General features: G+C 32.3%; 1 protein-coding gene across 4 annotated transcripts in view; it reads right to left on the reverse strand.

Annotated features, from left to right (window-relative positions):
* Nucleotides 1-20,798, reverse strand: part of FOXP2 (forkhead box P2) — a 711,055-nt gene that overhangs the window by 136,693 nt on the left and 553,564 nt on the right. Inside the window, exon 1 of one of the 4 annotated variants that reach the window (XM_052001614.1) lies at nucleotides 7,520-9,582. The exons of the other annotated variants lie outside the window; for them this stretch is intronic. The gene's annotated coding sequence lies outside the window, so the exon portion shown is untranslated. Of the gene's footprint in view, nucleotides 1-7,519; nucleotides 9,583-20,798 lie in introns of those variants that run through there. 4 annotated transcript variants of the gene reach the window in all.

Here is a 20,798-nt window from a genome sequence, read left to right on the forward strand (position 1 = left end):
AATGAATATATTATTTTATTAAGAATAAAAAAGGATAAATAAGAAAATTTCAGAATAAAGAAAAAGAAAAAACAGAAAAGGAAGAGAAAAATAAGACAAAACAAAACAGAATATTGTCATATGTCCAAGAGAACAATAACCAGAATTCATAACATAAAACAATAAATTACCCGTTCAAGAAAGTATATATAATAGTAGGAGAAATTATGTGTCCATCCTTTTTTTACTTCCTTGTAAATTGTTCTTTTCTCTGCTGAGCACTTTTTTTTTTAACTCTTTCATTCCCACCTCCCTCAAGGAGGCTATAGTTAAGCAAGGTTATATTTATGTATGCAAATATATGTACACACACACACACACACACACACACACACACACACACACACACTCTGCCACCACCCCACACACCTCTTTTCTATCCCTCCTAACTCTGCTTTAATTATGCTCCTTAACTTGCCTTGCTATTACTTAAACCCCACCCCTCCCATAGATCTCTCTCTTGTCTTCTTCCCTCAAGTTTTGCTTCAGTCTCCTCCCATTCCTCTCCTTTATTTCTTATTGTTGGTGTTAAACTTAAACAGATACTATAAATTTCCCTTGTAAAAAAAAAAAAAAAAACACTTTGTCCACGTTGAGTTCTTTGAAAATGATCTTTGATATTGGCTCTTATATATTAACTTTTCTAATAAGTTCGAATTTGGTTGATAGAAAGTCCTGAAAATCTGCAAGTTCACTGAATATCCATTTTTTCTCGCTCTGTATTATGGATAATTTTTCTGGATATGATATTTTTGGCTCAGGCCTAGTTCTTCTGATTGTCAGTAGATATGACTCCAGGACTTGAGGTCTAAGTGACTGCTGATAAATCCCATAACAATTCTAATTGCATCCCCAGCATATTTGAGTTGTTTCTTGTAAATTTCTCCTTAATCTGGGGATTACATTTGTCAGTGACATTCCTATGTGTTCTTCACAAAAGATCTCTTTGAGGTGGTGATTGGTAGATTGTTTCTATTTCTAGTTTTCCCTTCTGTTCTATTACTCCAGACAATTTTCTTGGATTATTATTATTATTATTATTTGCATTATTCTGTTTTTGGTCACAACTTTTAGGTAATCCAATTATTCCTAAATTTTATCTTCTTGATCTGTTCTTAGATCTGTTGTTTTTCTTAAAGGATGTTTCACATTCTGTTCTATTTTTTCATTCTTTATATTCTGTTTTGTTATTTTTGGTCTCTTATAGGTTCACTGGCTTCCCCTTGCCCAATTCTAATTTTTCAAAATTTCAAAAATTGAGCCTGTGTCTTCTTTTCCAATTGGTTAACTTTTTTTTTCATAATCTTGTTTTTCTTTGGTAGTTTATATTTTTTAGTAGTTTTTCATCAATGTCATTCATTTGATTTTTAAATTCTTTCTTGAGTTCTATAAATTCTCTCTGGGTAGAGCCTACTCTTTGAGGTAGAAAAAACCTTTTTTTTTTTTGGAAACGTCAGTATCCTCCCATGAAGATGAACCCAGGTTTTTCCTATTTTCATAGTAAATTTCTATGGTTAGGTTTTTTTTTTTTTTTTTTTTTTTAATTAAGCAGTATTAGTGTAAGTACCTCCAATGGGGGCGGGGAGAGAGGGAGAATGGTGTCTTTAGCATAACTTCAGTTTTCTGATCTGGAACTCTATGAAGAGTTCTATTTTGCTGTAAGTGCCTGAAGCCAGCTTATCTGCCCTTCCCCGCCTTTCTGCACTCCTGGTATACTGGTTCCTTTTTACCCAAGGCCTAGTCTCAGCGGTATTGTTGGGCCTGGTGTTCCTAATCAGCCAAGGTTCCCTCAAACCCTCAACTCTTCACACCTTCTGGGAGGTACCAGCCAAACCCAGCTAGCCCTAGGGGATGTTTGCACTTCACATTGATTAATCCCTAGTCTGGAAATCTTTCTTTGGATCATTTTGGGTTGTACAGGAGGAATTCTGTTCTGCCACAAGTCTTTTTGACTCTTCCTCAGTCTATGTCGCTCTGAGGCACAAATTTATTCAGTCTGTGGGGGAAATCTGGAGAGCTTAAAAATTACTGACCTACTCTGCTATCTTCCCAGAATCCTTCTCATGATGTATATCTTAATAATGGCATGAAATTAATGATTTTTTTTCACTAATGTCCCAGAGATAATATGATGACTAAGGACAAAATGCTTTGAAACAACTTTTAGTTCTGCTGTTACTTGACTGAAGAAATCATAATGCTAATTGAAAAAGTTGCTGGAAGGTTTAAAAAACAAAGTATATAATTTATGATTTTTTTTTTTTAACAATTTCCAGTCTGACTCCAGCCCTACAGTTAAATGGTAAACCTTTAAAAGGTTTAGGCAATGTAAAAATATAAGCAATAGATTATCTGTGATTTCTGTAGTTGCAATGCACTTTGATTCTTAATATCCTAAGAAGTGTGACATTGAGGTTATTTTTAGAATTCAATTCATTATGCAACAGGTAAAATTCTACTTGTTCACATTCTAAGTACTATTGGGAAGTATGAATTTTTTTTTTTTAATTCTTAATACTGTCAAAGTACAAATAAGCTAATTGAAAATTTGTGAAACCATGCAATGTGCTAATAAAAGAAATTAATTTGCCATTGTAGGTCATTTCTATGCTCCAGGAAGGTTTTTTGTGGTGGACTAAATTACAATGAATTTTTTTTGGAAAACAGAACAACTAAGTCTTGCAATGGAGTAATTGAAGGAAGGGAAACCAGGAATGTCTCAAATTTGGGGTTCATGAAACAAAATTTAATACTAATTTTAAACACATATTTGTCCTTTTATTTTAGGTAGCATTAAGAAAATAAATTCATATGTAATAATTTTACATGGTTTTCAACTCTCCCTTAATTGAATTTGCCTAATAAGTATTAAGAGACATAGTACAGATGTTGAATTCCATTTGCATTCAATTATTTCTAAAACAAATAACAGAGGTACTAGTGAAACAGCTTTCAGGATGATAGACCTAATCTACTAAATCAGCTTTCAATCTAAGGGTAAGGCTATTTTTAGGTAATTTAAAGTAAATCTGGAACATGGAAGAAACTTATCATTGTCACTATGTATCTCACTCTCCTCAAGTGTGAGCCCCCAGCTGGCTTTAGGATAGATCTTTGTTTCCCCCCGAAAAATGATGGCTTAGTAAGTATGAACACTAATTTTTTTTTTTTTTTTTTTGGCTGAGGCACTTGCCCAGGGTCACACTGATAGGGAGTGAGGGAGTGTTAAATGTCTGAGGCCAAATTTGAACTCAGTCCTCCAGACTTCAGGACTGGTGCTCTATCCACTGTGCCACCTAGCTGCCCCAGAACACTAAATTTTAAACATAAAAATGTTGAGTTGAAATTTTAAAGGAGAAGTCTTTTAAAATCAAACACAAAAAAGAGAGAAAATTAAATAACACTTGTCTGAGTCATGATTTCTTGCACATTTACATTGTCTTGATGATTCTGAGATGAAACAAATTCTGTTTCCTGGTGAATATATTTTTTCATCTGAACTGTTTTACTGGAAGAAATATCTTTTCTCCTAATAGTTTGGGTGAGCTGATCATGTAACCTCACCCCTATTTCAAGTCTAAATGAAAGTGCTTCTCAGAAAATTTTATTACTGTCTCACTATGAATATATAACGAGGAAACATGAGAAGGGGGTACAGCAGAAATGAATATCAACTTCCTAGATTAGTTTGATCAACTTTATCTTTCCTAGGCATCAAGGAGAAGCTTTGCTATTTCCTGGGAGTAAATGTTTGGATAATTCCTATTATATAAAACCCTTACTGTTATCTCTATCCAAACCCAATTTTAGAGTAGGATGTTAGGAAATGGAAAAAAAAATAAGTTGCTATTTACATACACAACAAAACAAAATGATTACTTATAGCATCTCTCCCAAATCCAGGAAGCACCAGCATCCCTTCCATAGAATGTTTCACTCCTCAGGGAGAAGCACATAGATCACTGGCACCCCCAGGAATATATATATGGGATTTGGAGGACGTGGCAGTTTCTCATCTGATCCCTACAGGGGAAGTCAGCAGCAGCTCTTAGATCAGCTACTTTTAATCTCCTGTAGATCTCAGTGGCAGCTCCTTTTCCTGCCTACACTGATGAGTGATAGAGTCTAATAGAGTACAAAAAGAGATTGCAATTGTACATACAGAAATCTGTCTCATTGGCATATCTCATCATGATGTGGTCCTCTGCTCTTGTCCTTTCTTATTTAGCTATGAGAAAACAGTGTGATTAAGGAGCATGACCAATGAGGGGGAAAAACAAACAAACACTATTCCTGACAAAGTATTTTGCCATTCAATATGTAAAAATGCTTGATGCCAAGCCACTAGATAGGGTATGCAAAGGAAGCAGGCTCTTCAAGTCTTTCTATGTATATTGCACAAAGTGAGAAAAAGTATAAATACTCTATGGACAACTAAACTCCTGTTTTGCCTCTTGGATAGGTTTAAATACCTGAGTTCATACGTGTTCTGGTCATTCAAGAAAGTATCTGCATTTTAAATTCATTCTTTACCATTTCTATTGTTTTAGACTTGTTTAAAAATAATATTAATATTTTATAAATAAAATATGAACAAAATAACAGAATGAATAGCTTTTTAAAATTTATATGTGAGAAAGTGGAAGAAAGGAATATACATCCAGTGCTCCAAAAACAATTCAGAATTTCATCTTTAGCTTTATTTGTACTTAGAAGACAAAGTAGAGTTTAATATTTCGTAGTCTATTAAAAAAACAGTTTACTGAGAAAGAAAATGTCAGATTTCAGAATTGTTTCACTATGTACTGGGAATAATTCATTTCTAAGCTAGGACTAAGTTGTATTACCCAATAGCTGCTCTCAAGAATGAAACTAATTTACATTTAAAATAGGAGTATGGTCTACTCTTTAAAAGCACAATGGTAAACACACCAATTTGACAATTACATTAATATGAGTATTTGCATAATCTGTCTTCTACACCTGTTCTTAATTTGAAGCAGCTGCAGGACAAATCATATCACACTAATCTCAAAGAGTACTTGGATATTCCAAAGATTAATATGTACATCTTGTCTTACTTGAAGATTTTATTTTTTTTAAACTTTTAAGTGATAAATGATAAATCATACCATGTTTTCTATTTGTTTAGTTCATATCCATTACTGTTTCATGAATAGAGTATATAAAATGTCACTACTGCCCTTAAAATTTCTTTTAGTCTAGGTTGTCATCTCCTTATATGAGGAGGTAGATATTTTTGACTAGAAAGATTTTAAAAGGTGTATTTATATGAGGACACTATGAAAGGCAATATCCATGCATATTTAGAAAACTGTAAGACAACACACAGAATCAAAGAATTAATACACAAGTGCAATAGAATGAAATTCTATAATCTTTTCCTTCTTAAACTGTGGGTCACAACTCCATATGAGGTCTCATAAGTGAATGTGGAGGTCACGTTATTATCAGTGAATGTTTGATTTGTATACCTGTTATACATACACCTATATGCTCAGGGTCATGTAAAAATTTCTTGGGCAAAAAGGGTCGTGAGCTGAATTTCATCTTTAAGATGAAATAGATTATCTGAATAGACTACCTTCAAATATATTAAATATATAGCTACTGCAGTATTTCTTGATTTTTTCTACTTCAAAACTATGTTCTTGATAAAACACTTGCAGTTACACTCAAACATCTCAAAATTTAATAGGTAGATATTTGTTTTCATTTACATGCCAATCAAGATGTATAAGTTTAATTAAAAAATATCTATGGTTTAAAAATAAGAATTCTGAATATCGATTGTTATGTGTTTTTCTAGTTGATTTTATTTATGTAGTTCAGCTAGATTTTAAGATAACTATGTAAATTGTCACAAAGTTTATTTCTTTTCCAAAGAAACTTCATTCATTCTGGGGAAAATGAATAACTGCATGCACCATTCTTAAATGAAGCTAACAACAGGATGAATTTGTATACTGATGGATCATTGATCTTTGAGAAAGTAAACTTGATATGACTGACATCTCAGTTCAGCATTTTACCTGGGAATAAATCTCAAGAGTCTTTCTTTTATTTACTGAAATAGTGTTGAAAAAAATGGTATCATAACAGTTAAAACATAATAATCTAGCTTATACTATGGTTATCCACAGACTGTTATCACTTAAAAAAATCCCAGTTCATTTTTCAAATAATTTTTCAAAGCATGTTTTCAAAGATCTGAAAAAAAGATCCTTAAACACTAACTCTACTTAATTGTAAATTACTGTCTTTTTAAAAATGAAAACCTATGGAAAAAAAAGACATGAAAATATCTGGCAATAATGTCACTAGTTCAATTGAACAGCATTTTACAATTTCAAAAAAAAACCAAAAAACAAAACAACTCTTTATTGTTGTTGCTGTTCAGTCATTTAAATCATGTTTGATTCTTTATGACCCCACTTGGGATTTCCTTGGCAAAGATATTGGAGTGGTTTGCCATTTCCTTCTCTAGTGAATTTTATAGATGGGAAACTCAGGCAAACAGTTAAATGACTTGCCCAAACGTACACAGCTAGTTTCTGAGGCCACATTTGAACTCAGGTACTGTTACTCTATCCTGTTACTGTATCACCTAACTGCCCATTTCAATATATTACCCAATAATATAAATTTTTTGAGAGAGTGCAAGTGTAATTCTCTCTATCCCTCGTCTCTTTCCTCTCCTTTTTATTTAATTTTTTTTAAAGAGATGAGAAAACTGACTCAGAATGACTATTTTCAAGGTCATCCAATTAGTAACTGATAGTTATGTGAGTTGAATCCACTTCTGCATCCAAATCTATTATTTTCCTGTTAAATTCCGCTTTGTCATTCTTCTGAGGGAGTGATGTCAGACTTAAATAAAAATGAAATGCATTAAACCACAACACGAAACCTATATATTGACATCATCTGCATTTTAATATAATTATTTATTTTGTTAAATATTTCTCAATTCCATTTTAATCTGATTTGGTCACATGGGGAGTGCTGCAGCTTGGAGTTTATGTGTTTGAGCTCTCTTTTCCTGAGCATATAAAAGCTTATCATAAGAAGCAAATATAATACTCAGTAAGAAAAAAATATATCCCAATTCTCAACAGTCTGATTTTTGTATTTAAACTAAACCAAATGTTCAATTTTGTAGTTTTATTCATTCACTAGAAAAGATAAATACCAATTATGCTAAAGTATTATAAAGAGAAGAAAAAGTTAAGTCATTGAAGGTGAGTTGTACAAATTATTGCAGACCTTGACCATGTCATTTACAAGCTTTTGCTATGTTCTCAACACTTTGCATTCAACCAACAAACTTCTATTATCAAACTATGGTTTCCATTTTAGAAGACACACACACACACACACACACACACACACACACACACACACACACAAAATCATAGCTGATACAAAGAAAAGGTAAAGTGGTGTTATAAGGACTGACCTTGGAGATTTGGGTTCAGGTGCAACATTTGAGACATATTAGCTTCGGATGTTACTTATTTTCATTCCTACACAGAAGCTCTCACACAGAGAGAAGGCATAGGAAAATGAAAGAGGTAAAGAGACATAAATTAAATATTAAACTCATCAGTTAATAAAATTAAGCTTTCTAATTCAGTTTCAATTGATCAAGGATGGACAGAAGCAGCTACACCCAAAGAAAGAACACTGGGAAATGAATATAAACTGTTTGCATTTTTGTTTTTCTTCTCGGGTTATTTATACCTTTGGAATCCAATTCTCCCTGTGCAACAAGAAAACTATTCGGTTCTGCACACATATATTGTATCTAGGATATACTGTAACCTATTTAACATGTAAAGGACTGCTTGCCATCTGGGGGAGGGGTGGAGGGAGAGAGGGGAAAAACTGGAACAGAAGTGAGTGCAAGGGATAATGCTGTAAAAAATTACCCTGGCATGGGTTCTGTCAATAAAAAGTTATTTTAAAAAATACAATAAAATAAAATTAAGCTTTTGAGAAAAGTAGCCAAACTCAGAAAATACCATAATCACCAATTTGACTTTTTATCTTATAGTAGCTGAAACACAGTAAGATTTTTATCTGTTGGATAACGTTTGGAAAAATATGTATTCTTAATTTAAATTATAAAAGGAATTGATTTCACCCTACAGTATGGTTCTCTTATTCTGAAATGTGGGAAATAGAGGCTTTGAAGGAAAATTGAGATATCATCTACTTCATTCTTCTGCCTTTAGATAGATGAATTATCTTCCAGATACTATCAGTTTTATTTTATTTTTTTTTTGGGGGGGGATGCTATAGAATAATTATTTCTCTGTATGACCAACCTTGCTAAAACATTCTAGTATTCAAGGACGTTCACTGACCCATTCCATTTTCTAACTAATTTTATTCTTTCATGTTGCCCCTGAAGTTGATTTTTTCTTGTTTTCTCCTCAGAGATAGAGAACCAATTTGTACTTACTTAGCTCATAAGGTCATTCAAGGCCAAATGAAATAATGTATGTAAAACACTTTACAATTTTGAAATGCTACATAAATGTCCATTAATATTAGTAGTGATATTTATATTTTAATCTAGTCATTTCAAATTTTTAAAAAATATATATTTATCATCTTGTTAGTATTTTAAAATTTAGGCTAGGTAATCCCAGTTTCACTAAGATTATTTTCTATATCCTTTCATCATTTTTTGATTCTTTCAATTTCATTATCTCTTTACCAAATAGTTGTTTCACTGACAGATAATAAAATTTTTCTGGTCTACCTGTTTTTAAAAACCTTTATCCTCAAACTACCATTCTATATCTCTACTCCCTTTCACAGTGAATCAAATTTGTAAAAAGAACTGTCTACATTCATTTCATAAATATCACTTCTCAATTCCTTGTAGTCTATCTTCTGACCTCAGTGGACATACTTCTCTTTGAGATTACAAATGATCTCTCAATAACCTCTTCTCAGTCCTCATCTGTTTTACCTTCTCTGTGTTTATTGACTTTTCTATTTCTTTATGAATATTCTATCCTTCTTTAGCTACTGGATCATTGTCCTTCTACTTTACAACTCTCATTCGGTTTCCTTTGCTAGACCACCATTCCTTTGTCTATCTAGACTTTTAGTTAGCACCACAAATAAATATGCCCCAAATTAATTTACTATATTTCCCTCTAAACACAATCTTCCTCCAAATTTGCTTTCTACTGATGTCACCACCAACCTGTCAATTACCTAGCTTTGAAACCTTTATGTTATCCTTTCTTGATTTCTGTATCCAATCAGTGACAAAACTTCTCAAACTGGTCCCATACACATGTACACATAATCTCTCTTAATCCAGATATTCAACTTTCACCTGGACTATGCAACAGACTGATTGATCTTTCTGCCCTCATCCTCTTCCCTCCATATATAGATACACAAATAAGCATGTCAATTCCCTTACTTTAAAATCAATGGCTCCATATTTCCTCTAGGAGAAAGGATGGACTGGATCCTTATTTTCCTTGGAGCTAAAGAGACCTCCTGAAGAAATTTCCTTTGTCCACACAAGCCTTTGCACTTTTAGATTAAAAGGAATTGCTTAGAGCACTATCATCAAATTTAAATAGAAATGGATCACTATGGTTGCATAGTGACTTGAAAAACCACAAATTAGCACTATCTATACTGTATTGAATTTTTATTTATTTTGTAAAACATTTATAAGTTACATTTATGTAGTTTGGGCCACCCTGGAGTCTGATACTTATAACCTAGAACACTGTGAGGTTAAATGGGACTTCAACCTAGGTCTTCCTGGCTTTAATAATGGTTTTTTATCCATTAAATAAAATAAAAATTTTATTTTTATTTATTTTCATTTTGTGTACTAGTAAAACCCATTTGTTAGCAATTCTCTGGATAAAAATTTTATCCTCATCCCACTTGCCTTCTGAGAATTCTCAGTTTCCATTAAAGTACAGTTTAGCTAACAGCTCATAAATGAGGACATTACTAATTTTTACTATTTTGTTTTTACCTTTGTGTCCCTGATTACTTAAAGTGCCAGCCACACACAGGCATTTGGCCAATATTTGTTAAATTGAATTAAGATTCAGTTCAATTTACATATGTAACTTTGAGGAAAAAGATTGTGTCCAAGACATTTCTGTACCAATATAGTAGTTCCATTCTTTGGAATGGTAGTCAATAAAGTAATACTTTTGACTAACTTGAGACTTTAAATCATTCTCATTTATCTAAGGGTTGTTATAATTATAAGTAAATACACAATATGTTTATAACCTATAATACTTTAAAATTATAATTAAATTCTACAAAGAAATATTTATAATTTACTTCCAACATCACAAATGGTCACTCCTATTGCTAAAGAATGTCTAGAATATACTGGTTTACAAAAACATGACCAAATTTGCAAAACTAGAATTGAGAAAAAAATTGATTATCTTTTGTTACTCTCTAAAAACACTTACTTATATGTATTACTGTCCATGTTCATCTTTTCTGAACTTCACAACTGAAGCTGTACAAAAGTGAACGGACTGCCTCAGGATATTCCCCTTCTCATTAGAAAGTTTTAAGCAAAAAAAAAAAAAAAAAAAAAGGATGAACTTTTGTGAGTTGTATTGCTAAGGGGATTCTTGTTTAAGTAGAGCTTGGATTACATAGTCTGATATTCATTCTGAATCTCAGATTCTGTGAATTGGGATTCTTAGTGGGGTAAAGTCCCAAGTCTCAAGTCTACAGCAAAATCTTATCAATAAATAGTGTTTCATAGACATAATTTTGGTATGATTTTTTTCTTAATGATTTTTAGAACCTTTACTAATAAATAAAAAAAAATCCACTCATTCTGGATTTTATATATATATATATATATAAATATAAATAGCAGTGACTAACACATTTCTTAACTGCTTCATCAGAGACCTGATACCTTGAGGCAACGTTCTTGAGCATATCTTCCCTCCAGCAGTACCAATATCCTCAAAGACACTATATGCTAACCAGGAAGACCATTGCAAAGGCTTTCTCTATGCACAGTATATATTTTATAGGCCAATTTTAGTACATTACCACTTAATGTTATGCAAAAGGAAGAATAACTTGAATGAAAGTGTCATTAAAATGAAATTAATTTGTGTTGTAAAGTACCATATAAAGAAAGCAAAACAAACCAACAACGGACAGCATAGAATTCTATGGTGTGGAGTGACACAGAGAGAGAACATAATATAGAATAAATATTAGAAGGAAAATTCTGAATGAGAAAGACCATCTACTAAATTGGCCAAGTGTTACAATCTGCATGGATAGAAGGAATATGTTGGTAGTTGAAATTTAAAATCATTGAACAATAACAAAGTTGAATCTGGTATCATTCTGAAATGCTGAGAACTAACTTGCTATCTCATTAATAGTGATATCCACACACCTAAAAAGTCAGAAGACAGACAAGTCTTTTGGGGAGAGGGTGTGAAGGGGGTTACCTTAGCTGCTTTTCAAAACAAATTGGTTTTGTTTTGCTTACTGCTATTGATACCTTGGAAAGTACAATGAAATACACAAGGACAAATTAAACTTATTCTATTGTTCTCCATAAAAAGATGTATATATGTTGGCTTGGGCCTACCTGTTCTAAATTCTAAATTTATTCTAAATTTCTAATTCTAAAGGAAATTCTCAGTTTCTTTATCCTTGAAAAATAGGGATGGTATATTTTATTTAACTGTAGTTACAGATGTGATACAAACAGAATAGTTTCCATTGTATCTGACTATTTGTAAATCAGTTTACACTAGTACCTAAGGAAAATTTACAGATTCAATTCAGTCCAATTCAACTAACACTTATAAATGACTGCACAGTAGATAGAATGCCAGGTCTGGATTTAGGAAAACAACTTTTTAAAATTTCAAATCTGGTTTCAGACACTTACTAGTTGTGTGACCCTGGGCAAATCATTTGACCCTATTTGCTTTAGTTTCCTCCTCTGTAAATGAACTGGAGAAGGAAATGGTGCAGCACCTCTTTGCCAAGAAAATCCCAAATGGGGTCATGAAGAGTTGGACTTGACTGAAATGACTTAACAAAATCTGTAGAATACTATTTTACCTTCTAGAAGGGATACAGTCTCTTGGAAGGAGGAGATGAATTAGTAGATAAGAACAACTAGTATTTGTAGGATTGTAAAGTGCTGTATGTTACACCAATCTCATTTAGCTATCATGTAATATAACATCTAAGTCCTTTCCATTTCCTACTCTGTAAAATAAAGGATTATGTAGATGGTCCTTTAGATTTTTTCTGGTTCCAAATCCCATGGATTATATTTGAGAGGAACAGCTGAAAAGAGGTATGAAAAGTCTAAGTAGTATGAGGTCCCTATTAACATGGAGGATAGATAAGCAGACTTTAGAGATGGTGGCAAGTTAGACTTTAAAAAGATGACAAGGAATTAAACAGGCCATGGAAAATGAAAGAATGAATTTCCTACAGTCATCTGGAATACTGAGTGAAGTCATGGACATAAGGAAGCATCAGAATTTCCTATTGTCTTGGAGAAATAGTTGAATTCATCTGGAATACCAAGTAGTCTGAAAAGAGATGAGAGTGGAAAGGTAAGGCAATAAGTTTGCCAGTATCAAATGGCAGCTTAGAAGTTAACAGAAGTTAAAGAAGAAGTTAATAGAAGTTAACAGCTACTATCACTTTAGCACAAAGGAATCTCTTTAGTCACCTTTCCTAAGAGTAGAGGGTGATTATATTGCAAATGTTCCCTTATTCTCATGATAAAAGACATGAAGTAAGAGCAAGAGATGACAGGTAGATGATTGGTGTGCTACATTGGTACCTGTATGATGTCAAAAGATCCACAAGAATCTCCATGAGGATGTTAGGGAAAATCCCTTATAAAGGATTTATGGGAGAACAAAGACAAGAACAGCACAAAATGAGAAGGCTCAGATCATTTGTATGTGGCAAGAGGATTCACATTGATGAGACTATGTATCTATTGAAATATGGAAGGAACATTTGCTTTAAAATAAATAAATAAATGCCAATGTTTAACTGTCTATAGAATATGTGTTAAATATGTACTAGCATTAGCCACCCTGATGCCATACTGATGGAAGCAGAGAGGGCTACTAATAGATATTTTCAATAACAATGTTTTTACCCTCCTTCACTCAAACAATTCCCCTCCCCCCCCCAAAAAAATCCTAAAACCCAAACTAGAGTGCTATAAGCTGAATTTTCCATCTTATTAAATGCCTGGTCATTCTATTTCTAAAAATTCCCTATATACCAAAATTTTCAATCATACTATTTCATGCCACAAAAATCTTTGGTTCATATATCCTCAATGTCATTTATAAGCCAGGCATAATATCTATGGCAAAATGTCTTCACTGAATTGGACTAATATGATTTTTTTGACTACTTGGATTGAGTCAAGACTCATAGTACATACTTTTAGAAAAAAAATTGAGCTACATAGTTAAGTAAACACAATTTTTATATTAGGTTACATTGATAGACATTCTTCAGTTGTTAATCATAAAAATATTTGTTTTTCCATAAAGTCATGTTCTGTTTTAAATAGAATACTTTCAGAGATAGCTGAAAAATAAGAGACACAATTCTACTTTCAATTATTAAACACATATTAAATTATATAGGAAGAAGGAATATAGATAAGCTATCTTATCTGGCCATCCTCCTTCTAATCTGTACTTATTTAATTAACCAAGTCAACTGTTATTCTTAGAGAACTGTAACTTATTCTAGTGGCCTATTTAAATGTTTAAAAATAATTTTTATAAAGTTTTTGTTATACCTAATGGAAATTTTTATTTTAAGGACAATTTCTATAATTTAGACCACAATGACTGACAACATTTATTTAGCATTCTCCTTTTAACAATCTTTCATATATCTGAATATAATTATTAAGTTTCTGTTCAGTTTTCTTTTCCCCTTCAGCTAAATAATTTAGATCCTTTCACCTCCCCATCCCATGTCCTATTTTCTAACCTTTCAATCATTTTATTGTTTTTTCTTTGGCCCCTATCCAAGTTTTCTACATATCTTATTCGAAATTAAATGTCAGGCAATATTCCTATTGTGTCTTGTACATTACAATGAAGTTTTTATGCATTTCTATTGTTTTATAGTTTAAAAAACACCAATAAAAGAGAAAAGTCTATTACTCCTCACAAAATAGACAAAATTGTGTTGTATTTCCAATGATTTACGTTTCCATGGCATTTTTTGTCTTGTTTCTCTGTTAGATCTCAAAGTGATATTCCCAATGAATCTAGTTTAATTTTGAAATGAAACAATCTAGTGGTAATTTTATCAAGATTGTTATTATCTTTAAGTTGCAAGATCCAATAGGGAAAGGGAGAAAATTTTACTTATGTGTCAAGTACAACAAATTAAATATAAGCAAAATGGGGATACAAATCCACTCCATTATGTTTTTCATTCAAATATCATAAGTCCTAAAAACTTTTACCTACATATCAAAATTTGGGAAAAACATAAGGAAAAGGAATCTTTATGTTGATTCTTGAACAGGTGCTGAAAAATTAATATCATTTCAATTCCAAATTCTGTGTACTATTTTTTTCTCAATTCACATTTTAATTTAGTTCTTTTAGTAGAAGAGTAAAATAGATTCTATGAGGAAATAATTAAAGAAATGCCAAATTTTAGGACTGCAACTTCTTTTGAATAAATGAGGATTAAGTAGGTTGAGAAAAAATTTTAGTGAAAAAATGTTCAAAATTCACATGACCATCCAATTTAGTCACCAAACCAGCTATGTACCTGAATAATATGAAATTCCCTTTATTTGCTGGATAAGGAAATTTAAGAGCAAAAAGACTAGATCACATTAAATCATAGAATTGAATCAATGAGCAAGAAGAGGCTTTAGGTATCAATTAATCTAAAACATAGCTGGATAAGATTGACTTCTATAATACTTTTGACAATTGCTACTTGAAGATCACCACTGAAAGTCAATCCATTATTTCCAGAGATGGGTCATGGCATTTTTGGACAGTTCTAATTTACTAAAAAGGTTTTTCTCATGCTAAATAAAGTTCTGCTTCTTTGTAATTCACTGCTTCTGCTTTTGCTCTCTAAAGAAAAGACACAAAAATTATGATATCCTTCCCAATGTCTGATGGTAGCTATCAATTCTCTCTTTTAAGTTTTCATGTTAAGGGAAAATAGTCCTAATTCTCTTGACAAATGTTTGCATAGCATGAATTTAGTCATCTGACTATCTGAATCAGTATGCTCTAATGTCATCAGTTGATATTCTTCATAAAATATGGTACCCAAGATCAAAATTCCCATTTAAAAGTTATTGATATATTTTATTATTTATTATTGATATAATTTTACTGACATATATTATCTGTGATGCAACTGGAATGCTAAGTGTTTCTTTTAACCAAAGTAAAGTACTTTATGTTTATGCCCATTGAAATTCATTTTATTAGATGTGATTTATTCTTCTGACTTGTCTAGGCCTTTTTTTGTGGGGAATGGGAAGATGCTAATGCTGTCATACAATGATCTTTCAATACTGTAATCATAACATCAATGTTTTTACCCAAATAAGTGATAAAAATGCCAATGGCAAACTCTTAGTATCATGCCTGTAGAGACCTCTCTCCAATATGGCATTAATACCTAAATATCTATTTTTTAAAGATCCTTTATTCATCCAATTCTGAATGTTATTGATTCAACTTCTTAATCATATACACAAAGAAAAGAGAAGAGGTTTTGTAAAATGTCTTAATTGTGAAATACCTGTGAAATCCAGGTATATTATATTTCATTTTCCTGAGTTATTCACCTTTTCAACAGGTGAATATGGAATGATATATTCTTCATGAAACTATGCTAATATAATTTCCCCTTGTAAATGCTTATAAAACAACCTTTTACTAATAGATTTTAGAATTTTGCCTGGAACTAAAGTCAAGCTCACTGACTTAAGGTGGAAAACTTTACTCACAGTATATACAGGATACACATTAAGCGTTAGATTTGGAAATGAAACTCAGCTTTTCTGACTTGTAGGTCATATGTTCTTTCTATTCCATCCTATATCAAATCTCATAATTGGAATATGGAAATCAAAGTTGTATCTTGTTCAAAAGAAGCCTACCTTATAATAGAATGGGCAGAAGAGTAATACTATATATGAGGAAAGTATATACCTGTGGGGAAAGCCTGTCTCCTTAAAAGTGGAAATTTAATGGACAATATTTGGATGAGTACAAAAGGAGAAAAAAAAATAGTAATATTGTTGTGGAATGTGACTTTTTAAAATCTTACTCTTTTAAAGACATCTTTTCCTATTGTCTGATTCAGGTTTTGAGAAAAGTTTTTTGAGAAACGTATGAATTAACATACAGATTCCTTTTCCCATATTTTGATATGTAGATAAAAGTTTTTAGGACTCTATGGTATTTGAATGAAAAACATAATGGAGTAGATCTGTATCCTCATTTTGCTTATATTTTATTTGTTGTATTTGATACATGAGTCAATAATGGATTGACTTTCTTTTTAAAAAAATTTTTATAGCTTTTTTATTTATAAGATATGGGTAATTTTTCAGCATTGACAGTTGCAAAACCTTTTCCTTTCCTTCCCCCAGATGGCAGGTTGACCAATACATGTTAAATAGGTTAAAATATAAGTTAAGTACAATATATGTATACATGTCCATAGTTATTTTGCTGTACAAAAGAATCGGACTTTGAAATAGTGTACAATTAGCCTGTGAAGGAAATCAAAAACGTAGGTGGACAAAAATAGAGGGATTGGGAATTCAACATAGTGGTTCACATTCATTTCCCTGTGTTCTTTCGCTGGGTGTAGCTGGTTCAATTCATTACTGCTCTATTGGAACTGATTTGGTTCATCTCATTTTTGAAGAGAGCCATGTCTATCAGAATTGATCATCATATAGTATTGTTGTTGAAGTATATAATGATCTCCTGGTCCTGCTTATTTCACTCAGCATTAGTTCATGTAAGTCTCTCCGGGTCTTTCTGAAATCATCCTGCTGGTCATTTCTTACAGAACAATAATATTCCATAATATTCATAAACCACAATTTATTCAGCCATTCTCCAGTTGATGGGCATCCATTCAATTTCCAGTTTCTGGCCACTACAAACAGGGCTGCCACAAACATTTTGGCACATACAGGTCCCTTTCCCTTCTTTAGTATCTCTTTGGGGTATAAGCCCAGTAGCAGCACTGCTGGATCAAAGGGTATGCACATTTTGATAACTTTTTGAGCACAGTTCCAAATTGCTCTCCAGAATGGCTGGATGTATTCACAATTCCACCAATAATGTATCAGAATGGATTGACTTTCAGTGAGGCTCTTCAAGTAGCAATATGATGACAACTTGTCAAAAGTATTATAGAAGTCAATCTTATCCAGCTATGTTTTGGATTAAATGACACCTAAAACATTTTGTTTGTTGATTTTAAAACAAATATTAAGTTCTTATGCACAAAATCTTTTCATTTTACATTCTATAGTCTAGTGCTGGCAGATTCATTGCTACAGTTGACATAGTATCACAAGTATTAAATTAAGAGAAAACAATATTGTAGCAAAATCTTGATTAACCAAAGTAGGAATGGCATGTTTAGTTGAATTGAATTTTCTGACACATTGCTTTTTTATTGCTTTAGAATGGAAGAGAAAATGCCATCCTCTTTCACTAAGCTCTAATCCAGTACAAGCACGAGATGTCAGTGGATCATACTGACTGTACTGAGGAAGCAACTTTCTGCTTGTGAATAAGGCAGGAGCCTCCTGATTCAAAACTGACTAGTGATATTCTACTACTATTGATACTACTATTACTCCAGTAGACTACTGAAGATAGATGATATTACCTCTAAGAGGTAAGTTCTAGGCAAGATATATAATATATGGGAGTTTATTGCCTATAAGACACAAGTTGTTCATAATTTAAAATAGAATAATAATATTCCATTATCTTCATGTATGACAACTTGTTCAGCCATTCCCTAATTGATGAGCATCCATTCCTTTTCCAATTCTTTGCTTACCACAGAAAGGGCTACCACAAACATTTTTGCACATGTGGGTCCTTTTCCTTTCTTTTTTATTTCCTTGGGACACAGACCCAGTAATGGCATTGCTGGGGCAAAGGGTGTGCACAGTTTGATAACTCTTTAAGCATAGTTTCAGATTGCTTTCCAGAATGGTTGGATCATTTCCCAACTCCACCAGCAATGCATCAGTATTCCAGTTCTCCCACATCCTCTCCAACATTTATCATTAGCTTTTCCTTTCATCTTAGCCAATGTGAAAGACGTGAGGAGGTACCTCAGAGTTGTTTTAATTTGTACTTTTCTAATCAAAAGTGATTTAGAGTGTTTTTTTTCCTATAACTATAAATGGCTTTAATTTCATTACCTAAAAATTGTCCGTATCCTTTGACCATTTATCAATTGGAGAATGACTCGTATTCTTAAAAATTTGACACGGTTCTTTATATATTTTAGCAATGAGATCTTTATCAGAAATATTGGCTGTAAAGATTTTTCTCAGCTTTGTACTTCCCTTTTAATCTTGTTTCTGTTGGTTTTGTTTGTGCAAACCCTTTTTATTTTAATATAATCAAAGTTGTCCATTTTATCTTTCATAGCATTCTTCATAGTTCTTCTTTGGTCATAAATTCCTCCCTTCTCCAAAGATCTGATAAATTATCCCTTGTTCTCTTAAATTGTTTATGGTATCATTATACCCAAATCATGTATCCATTTTGACCTTGTTTTGGTATGAGATATAGGTCTGTGCTGAGTTTCTGACATATTATTTCCCAGTTTTCCTAGCAATTTTTGTGAAATAGTAAGTTCTTATTCCAGAAGCTGGAGTTTGGAGGATTATCAAATGTTAGATTACAATAGCCCTTGATTATAATGTTGTATATATCAAACATATTCCAATGATGGACCACTCTTTTTCTTAGCCAGGATCAAATGGCACTGGTGCTTTATAATACAGTTTTATGTTTGGTACTGCTAAGCCACCATCATTTTGCTTTCAAGTTTTATATATTTTCTCCACTAGGTATTAAGCTCCATGAAGAAAATTGTTTTAGCTAATTTGCCTAACCTGGTATATGTTCTGCACATATTAATCATCTAATATTTAATGAATATTGTTGAATACTACTAAGCATAAAGAAACATTGAAAGTTGGTTGCCATGTCTTAACTACAGATTTCTTCTCTATAGAATGGAGGATTCAACCTCAGAAGTTTCTAGGAAAGAATATATTATATGATTTATAAATTACTATACAAATGATAATTGTCTTCAAATATTTGAAGGGCTGACAGCTGGACAATTCAGTGGATAAAGCACTGGGTTTGCAAGCATGAAGACTGACTTCAATCCAGTTCAAATGCTCACAATCTGCTTGATCAGCAGGTCACTTAACCTTAGTTTACTTTAATTCAGTGAGAAGGAAATAGCAAAATACTCCAGTATCCTTGTAGAGAAATTTCTTATTTGACAGTATGGTTCACAGGTTAATGAAGAGTTTGACATAGCCACAAGAACATGTAGAAAAGAGTTGAGATATATTTTGTTTAGATTCAAAAGGAAGAATGAGAATAAATAGATTTAAGTTACAAATTACATTCTTGTGTAAAATGTATTAGCAAAAACTTTCCAATAATTAGTCATCCAAAAATGGAATAGGATTTCTTATGAGGTATTTGAGTCCCATCGTTAGAAATGGTCAAGAAGAAACTTATCAGGAGTGTTGTAGTAGAGATTCCTACATCCCAAGGAGAATAAAATTATCAATAAGCATTTATCAAGTACTTATATATGTCAGGTACGATGGTAGGTGCTGGGGATACAAAGAATGGAAAAAGACAGTTTTTGTTCTCAGGATAAGACAACATGCAAACACTATGAATATACAACATATATAGTTATAGATAGCACTCTTATATGCTTTAAGGTTCTTTATAATTATTATCTCATTTTACCTTTGCAACAATCCTGAGAGACAGGTGTTATTATCCCTATTTTAGAGAAGGGAAACTGAGGCAAAAGATATCTGAGGTAATATCTGAACTCTAAGTTTCCTGACTCCTAGTCTAGAGCTCCATTCATTCTGTTACCTAAATAAGAAATCTAGAAGTTTTCTCAAAGAGAAGGCACAGGATTTCTAAGTTCCCTTCCTCCTCTTAAGACGATTCCTGTTTTAAGTTTGTATGAGAAAAGGAACTAGTTACAAATGTTTCATTTGCTGAAACCAATTTAGAATAATATCTTCATGTAATTCTCAACCACTAACCAAGCAGTTAATGATATTTTCATCAGCAATAAATATTTATTGAGTATTCATTGGTGCACAAGGGGATGAAAAAAGAGAATTCTATCATTAAAGAAGTTGCAGTCTTTTGCTGGGTTTTAAGACACAATACTTTTTTTCCCCCTGTTCACACATGTGGCACATCAGTGTGTTCCTTGGCTTATCACCTGAGAATGTGCAGTCACACCAGTAGTAGAATATATCAAGGTGGAAACCTTGAAGGCAGTGGAAGTGTTGGCATCAGAAGTGTTAGAATTTGTAGAATGTTAAGGAATTACTCCTTTTTGAGCTATGAAAGGCTTGTGGCTATCAT

Source organism: Antechinus flavipes, chromosome 5, assembly GCF_016432865.1.
Source record: "Antechinus flavipes isolate AdamAnt ecotype Samford, QLD, Australia chromosome 5, AdamAnt_v2, whole genome shotgun sequence".
Taxonomy (NCBI): Eukaryota; Metazoa; Chordata; class Mammalia; order Dasyuromorphia; family Dasyuridae; genus Antechinus; species Antechinus flavipes.